The 8,104-nt window shown below is 35.0% G+C and overlaps 1 pseudogene; it reads left to right on the top strand.

The window, feature by feature from the left end:
* Nucleotides 1-604: 604 nt before the first annotated feature.
* LOC116749541 lies at nt 605-931 on the top strand (annotated as a pseudogene).
* Nucleotides 932-8,104: the final 7,173 nt, after the last annotated feature.

Below are 8,104 nucleotides of genomic sequence, written 5' to 3'. Positions count from 1 at the left end.
TACTCTCTGTATAAAACTAGAATTATGGACGGATGTCATTATACATTTGTCCAAACCCATAGAATGTATGAAACTGAGAGTGAACTCTTATGTAAACTATGGACTTTGGGCAATTAAGGTGTGTCAGTGTAGGTTCATCTATTTCAACAAAGATACCTCTCTGGTAGGGGGTGTTGATAGACAGGGACAATATGGGAAATCTCTGTACCTTTGTCTTAATTTTGCTATGAACCTAAAACTACTCTAAAAAATCTTTAAAAAAGTGACAGATATTGTCCTTTGTAAAAACTGTACTGCAGGAATTAAGATGGGTGAAACTGTCACTCAGGGGTTAGGGAACATCAACCAGTCTATTTATATCTCAAAATTAGATAATTTTTGTAATGCATGGGTATTATCTATGATCCCTTCCATGAATGGTCTTGTGATCAATGAAGTGGAGAGACCTCAGGATAAACCAACTGGCAGAGCAGACCTCTGGACACTTAAGGGAGAAGTTGGAAACTGTAGCAAAGCTAAATTTTTGAGAAATTTTAAAAGACAATATGGAGCTATTTGGAGCCTGTGGGGGTCTGCTGGGAACAAGACTTCTAAAACGACAAATATGTCTGAAAGGCTGTGGTCCAAGGCCATTTTTGTCGGCTATAAGCAGGGTCTCTGGAACCAGAGGAAGCACATAGCTCTTCTTAAAACTGAAGGTATTTATACTAGAGATGAAACTGACTTCTATCTAGGCAAGAGATACGCTTAGTGTACAAAGAATAACACAGTAACTCCTGGTGGAAAACCTAACAAAACCAGAATAATCTGGGGAAACGTAACTCACGCTCATGGAAACAGTGGCATGGTTTGTGCAAACTTCTGAAGCAACCTTCCTGCTAAGTCCATTGGACACAGAATCTGCGTGATGTTGTACCCTTCAAGGATTTAAACTTATTGAAAAGTACATAAATAAAAGTGTAGTTTGGTAAAAAAAATAAAAAAACAAAGAGGCAATTTGGAAATATTACTACTCACATATATTTTAAAAAGTTCACAATATCTATCCAATGAAAACATATAGAATTTATAAAGAACTCAGGCTGATTTTTCATGATATGAAAACAGTAAGAATCAATTTGTCAATTAACACTTTAACTTTTAGAATATGGGACATGTAATACTGTCTCCTATATAAAGGCATCCACACTCTTGAACACTAGCACTCAAATAAATATAAACTTAAATTACATTTCCTTAGGAAATTAGGAAAATACAAGTTTCTAAACTACATTATTTGCATTAGTCCTCACATTTTGCATTTTAAACTTAAAAGGCTGAGATGTGAGAGGGAGTTTCTTTTATAGTGCTGTTAGAACTCTACTAAGGAAGAAATGGAAGAAGGAAAAAGGGAAATTGAATTTGACCTTGAGATTTTTCGTATTTTTCAAAGTAAAGGATATATTTATGAAATTTGTGAAATTACTCTAAAACTTTTCTCGCTTTTGGAATTAAAATATAATTTGTGTCATATGTGTCATTTCTTTATCAGCAAATTTGGAACTTATTATCTCTACTCTTAAAGATTTAGTATTAAAAGAAGATTCATGTCTGAAAACTGTGGCTACTGTTTTACGTATTAAATATGCCAGTATCAGAACTGGAGAGTGAAGTAAATGGAAAATGCCAGTTTCTAGCCAGGAAACTAAAATAAAAGAAGAAAAAAAGTAGCACCAGCATGTAGACCCTTAAATCAGTGCTGTCGGGAATGTGACAGAACACTTTATTCTCTCCTTGGGGCTTTGGTTTGCAGATGCATTTGTGTCAGAAGGTTTCACTTAAGTAAGGAAAGAAGTGAAGCTGGAGCACAAATCAAAAAACAAAGGATTCAGTTTAACAGCTAGAGTTTGAATGAATGAGAAAAGTTCTGGTCTATCTTTCATTAGATTCATCACTTAGTTATGATTTCTCTTTATCTGAGGGGTCATGTTTAACTCTCTGGACATTTTTAAACTATATTCTTTAAAATATAACTAAAAAATCCTGTTTCAATCATGGTGAAAACAAATATATTTCTCCAGAATCCACTTAATGTGGTGAAGCACAATCTCCCGTTAAAAGTTCCAAAATCAAAATTAATGGAATTGACATAATTTTAGAGATATCTTCCAAATCACTTTGCCTTTATCATATCAAAAAGGCATTTACCTCCACATATTATGTGTGTATATTATATATATATATATATACATATATATATATATATATGCATGTATATGTATATAAAATTTAAGACCAACAAGGTATAGGGTTTAAGGAGGATTTGAAATTTTTAGAACTTAAGGTAGTCACGAAACCTTGCCAGAAACTCAAAATAGTGAATATAGTTTATGATCACAGTGAAACAGACCACAATTCACTTAAAATGGAAGGAATTCCAGTGCTCTGCCACAGAGGGAACAGAATTCAATACACACAAAAAAATCACACCCAAACTATCTCATATTTAATAACAAGAAGTCAGTTTTGAAATGCTTCACATGTGGCAGTTTTGACCCCTTGGCCACAAGTTTCTCCATTTCTGTATTCATAACTTACTTTCCTTCACTATTTCTACACTCATCTTCCTTTTCTCTTCGCTTGCCAAGTACCATTATCTTTTTCCCCTGCATTCCTAACATTTTTGTTCTGAAGATTGGTTTCTTGTTTACTTTGCCTAGGCTACACATTCCAGTGAAAAGTATCAAAATGTAGTGGCAAACACACTCTAAAAAAATTCTATTTATAAAGAGATATTTTTATTCTCTTATCTTTCTCTTTTATTTTAACATGTTTTTCTTCTTATTTTACTGGGTCATAGAATTTAAAATACATAGGGTATTTGCCCAAGAGATATTTGTTGGGCAATCATATATCTATAATCATATTTTGTGGATATATATATATATATATATCAACAAAATTCCTTTGACAGAGGAGAGGATTTGAGAAAGTGTGAGTACATGAAGTAAATCTTTTTCTTTGAAAAGCCTCCCACTTTAATTTACAAAATTATCTCCTCCTTCTGGGTTAGATAAATAAATCTCATGCTCAAAATAATTTTTTTAAAAAGTCAGTTTCATATATTTAAAAACTATCACTGGCTTTAGCCTATGAAAATAATGAAAAATTCTATCTCTTTATCTAGAGAAGTATTTATTCAACATTCCAACAGTTGCCAAAAAAAAAAAAAAAAGCTTCTGGAAAAGCTTTGGGAGGGATACAGAAGGAAGATCTACTACTTATGTGATGGGTGTCTATTTCAGCAAATCATAGTCTTTGCCTAGTGGGAAATTGTATTAGTGCATTCAAGCTGCTACAACAAAAATACTACAGAATGTGTGACTTATAAAGAGCAAGAAATTATTGCTCACAGTTCTGGAGGTTGGAGGTCCAAGATCAAGGTGCCAGCATGGTTAGGTTGTGGTAAAGGTCTTCTTCCAGCTACAGACTGCTGACTTCTCACTGTGTCTTCATATGGTAGAAGAGGTCAGGGGGGTGGGTGGGTCTGTAGGATTCTTTTATAAAGACACTAATCCCATTCATGAGGGCTTCACCCTCATAAATTAAGCACCTGCCAAAGCCCTTACCTCCTAATACCATTGCATTGAGCATTAGGATTTCAATATATGAATTTTGGGAGGAACACAAACATTCAGACCATAACATTCCACCCCAGTCATACAAAATTCATATCCTTCTCACATATCACCAACTCAAAAGTTTATGCCCAAAGTTTCATCTAAATATCATCTAAATCAAATACAGATGAGACTCCAGCTGTGAACCTGTGAAATCTAATATGTCGTGTGCTTCTGAAATACAATGCTGGGACAGGCATATTTTTCATTTATATTTCTCCAAAAGGGAGAAATATAAATGAAAAATAAATAATAGGTCCCAAGAAAGTCCAAAATCCTAAGGCCCACAGATCAGGCAATCCTGCATTCTGGACACACAGAGGTAGGGATCCCCCTTTCAAAATACACTGGGTTGGCTCATAGCCCCCATGACTTTGTTGGGCACAGCACACTCCATGGCTTTCATGTGTTGGAGTTCAATGCCTGTGACTCTCTTGGGTTGGAATCTCACACCAGTGGCTCTGCTGATATGAGGTCTTGGGGGCACACTCACCCCAGTGGTTCCACTGAGTATTATCCTAGTGGACACTCTCTGCAGTCACCCCACCTGAGTTCAGCACCCCATGGTTCTGGGCAGCTCCATATTTGAAATCTAGATGGAGGTGTAGAAGAAACATCCACACTCATGATAAGTATTTATTTCAGCAAATCATAGTCTTTGCCTAGTGGGAAACATACTAAGAACAGTTCCTCACTTCAAGGCATTTAAAATACAGTTTGAGAGAAGAGATAGCAAAGTGAAAAATTTTTAATTATAAGTTAAATGTAACATCAATATAACAATGAAATAATTGTTCTAATGGTGTGCATAATTAATATTTTAAAATTGTCCAGAAAATGATTGCTGTGGAAATCCAAAAGGAGCAAGAACCTTGGTCTGAGAACATTAGAGAAATTTCTGAGAGTAGGTAGATTTAAGTTGGGTGACAAAGAGTAAGTCAGATATGAACAAAGTCTAAACGTTCAGAGAGAACAAAGATTAGCAATAATAAAGTATTCCACTAGCAACTTGATTGCCTGAAATAGAATTAATAGAGTTGACCTGGGGACAGAGAAAGAGATGATGATTTTAAAAATAAATACTAACTGAAGTTAAATTTTGCTTGCAGCATACTCATGGTGTGGAAAATCTTTTGCATTTTTCTGTGACTTCTGTACATCCAACTTAATATGATTAATTAACGGCTAATGCCTTTCTTTTATTGAAGACTTAACATTGAAGAAAGATATTAAAAGGAAGAAAAAACAACATGTGGATAGAAGAGGTTAACAACTTTATATAGATAACTGTATTAGTTACCTAATAACAGCTTTGTTTATTATGACCATCTATATAAAATCCTAGTCTCATGTAAAATCATATTAATTTAAATAAAATTTTTATAAGCAGTCTTAGCTCATGATTCACATAAAAATATTGGATTCCCATATACCAGTAATTACCAACTAGAAAATGTAAAATTTTTTAAAATCCTACTCCCAATAGCACAAGAGCATAATGTTACTAGAAATACAAATAACCATACTGTAAATTCTTGGCAAAAAAATATAAAATATTATTAAAGGATAAAAAAGAGATGTGAATAAATGAAGAGATATAACATGATAATGAGCTGTAAAAGTGCCTTTTCTACCGGAATTAATCTATAAATTCAAAACAATTGCAATAAAAAGAACACATTATTTTTCTTGGGACTCAGCAAGACATTCCTCAAATTCATATAAAAATGCAAAGTGCCAAAAGTAGTCAAGATAATGTTGAGAAAGAATAAGCAACTGTTTCGGAGTTCGTATGTATCAAAACTCAAACTAATGAACATTGTAATTAAGGCAGTGCAGTTCTGGCACTTGAGACCAACGGAGTAATGGGGTCCATATTAGAGTTGGAAATAGATTCATACAGATGTGCACCTTGATATGACAAAGGTACTATTGCAAATACCTGTGGAATTAATGAATTGTTTAATATATTGGTGTCCCCCTTTCATAACAAACAAAATAAGTTCTAGAGTAGGACTTTTCCAGGTGGAAAATTCCAATACAAAGTAGTTATTTTCTTCTCTCTTCTAGAAAAGCACTCTGCACCAAGGAGAAGAAGAAAAGAAACACAAACACACACACACACACACACACACACTCACACACACATATATTGCATCTTTGAGAAAATTAGAAAATACAAAAATATAGAAAGTACCTATCGGTATGTAGAAAGGGGCCATTGGGCAGGGTCATGGAAGGAAGAGAGTAGAGAACACACCCATTACAGAATTCAGGGTTGGCAAAGTATACTTTTCTATAGGTCCAGAAAAGGGGTATAGCCTGATGGTCAAAAACAAAATTCCTGTCTTTGACCTTCTTTACAATGAATGCATGACGCAGGAGCTGGCATTAGGAATTTCCCAGGTCAACTGTGGTTTCAAGAAACATTTTCTACAGCATATTTTACAAAGTTGTTCCAAGATACCATGCTCTATAGAGCAATTCTTACCCAGGTCTCACAACCCACTGATGTGCCATGTAACGGTACGGTAAAGTACACATGATTTGTTACTAAAAAATAAAAAATTCCAAATTCCGTATCGTTTCTTAAATAAAGATGAATCGAGATTATTTCTAGTTATATTTCTCTCTCACTGGATATTGACCTGGCTTCAGCCGGTACACTTCGTGTAAGTTTTGTCAGTCTTGTGTGTTCAGAGCAGAACAAATGGATTGAAAATCAATGCCCAGGGTTAGTTCTCCTTTTATGTTAAACTTATTAATGTCAGATGTGCTGTTACAGACCTGCATTTTGACAATGTTCTACACCAGAATATACCAAAATATATAAGTAGACTGTAATCTTTTTTTTTCTCTAAGCTGCCTTGGAGGAGAGAACTTCTGAGAACCCTGGGAAGCTTCCCTTGTGCTCAGATGCTTTTTGTTCGGACATCTGCTGGCCAGAGGTTCAGCAGGGAAGCAGAGGATGTGTGTTTCTAGTATATTGCAAGAACATCCAACTGGACCAAAAGTAAAAATTACTGAAGAAAGAATTTTTTCCTCTTCTTTTATTTCCATGTTCATGGCCTCATGGCATTTCCCCTTGGGAGAAGAGAGGCAACGGTTGAAAACCTACCAGGCAAAGACTCATTTCTACAAAATATTCCCTGTCAACACCTTAATTCCAGCAGAGACTGTTCCTGCTCCTCAAATTAGTACCAGAGTTTGTAAGACAAACCTAATAGTGGGACACAAGGGCTACATACCTGAAAGGAAACCTTTGTCTTTTCTCAAAAAAAAAAAAAAAGGAATCAGGAATATTTTTATTACATCTCGCAGAGTTCCTTTGACTGGTTTATTGCTCACTTTTTTTCCATTGCTCCATAAAGGGTGAGAGAGAATGCTGAGTGGTGAAGGCTGGGGGAAGCATTAATCTTTTATATACATTCTAAGTTGTTGCTTTATCTGACAAAATGTTTCCTTCTGGGGAGGAGAGTGTTTGCATATTTCCAGATCTCCATTTTTTTTTTTTTTTTTTTGCGGTATGCAGGCCTCTCACTGTTGTGGCCTCTCCCATTGTGGAGCACAGGCTCCGGACGCGCAGGCTTAGTGGCCATGGCTCACGGGCCCAGCCGCTCCACGGCATATGGGATCCTCCCGGACTGGGGCACGAACCCATGTCCCCTGCATCAGCAGGTGGACTCTCAACCACTGCGCCGCCAGGGAAGCCTTCCTTTTTGTCTTTAATGAGGAAAGCACTAATGGATCACAGAACATTCTCTGTCTACTTGTAACTTTGTTTGCTTGTTTCTTTTTTCTGCGCTTGGTCTTGTTTTATGATCTGATGTTGTATGAAGAGCTTTTTATTTCATAAAGTAGTACCATTAGGAATCAACATAGTGGTGCCATGTTCTTCTTAAAAAATAGAATATATACCTTTTAAAAAAGAAGATTCCTACTGACTATCAATGAAGCATACTTTTTTCCTAGACTTTTCCATTTATATATTTATCCCATAGATAATATTGATCAGTTACTATATGATAGGCCATAAACTGCAATATGTGAGAAGACATTTTTGCTATTTAAGTGCTTAATACCTTAGCAATGAGGGAAATAAAAATGTATATCCCTGTAAAGTCAAAATGATAAGTGTGAAATAGGTGATAAAAATGAGAAGGGATAATGGTGAAGATTCAGATTTCAGAAGATGACATTTCATCTGGGTGGATGTGGTTAAAGCATACCAACTGCTTGAGGATATAATGAATTTTTGTAAGAGAAATTGATAGAAATCAAGTTGATAAAAATTGGTAGAAATCTGGAAACAAGTTCAAAATTAAATCATTTATAGCAAAATATTAGCAATAATACTTAAGAACACTCTAAATAATACATTATGTCCCTAGCATACTTTATTTGATTTTTTTCAATTTTTATTTATTTTTGGCTGCTTTGGGTCT

This window comes from Phocoena sinus, chromosome 2 (genome assembly GCF_008692025.1).
Source record: "Phocoena sinus isolate mPhoSin1 chromosome 2, mPhoSin1.pri, whole genome shotgun sequence".
NCBI lineage: Eukaryota > Metazoa > Chordata > Mammalia > Artiodactyla > Phocoenidae > Phocoena > Phocoena sinus.
This window is presented reverse-complemented; position numbering and strand designations above follow the sequence as displayed.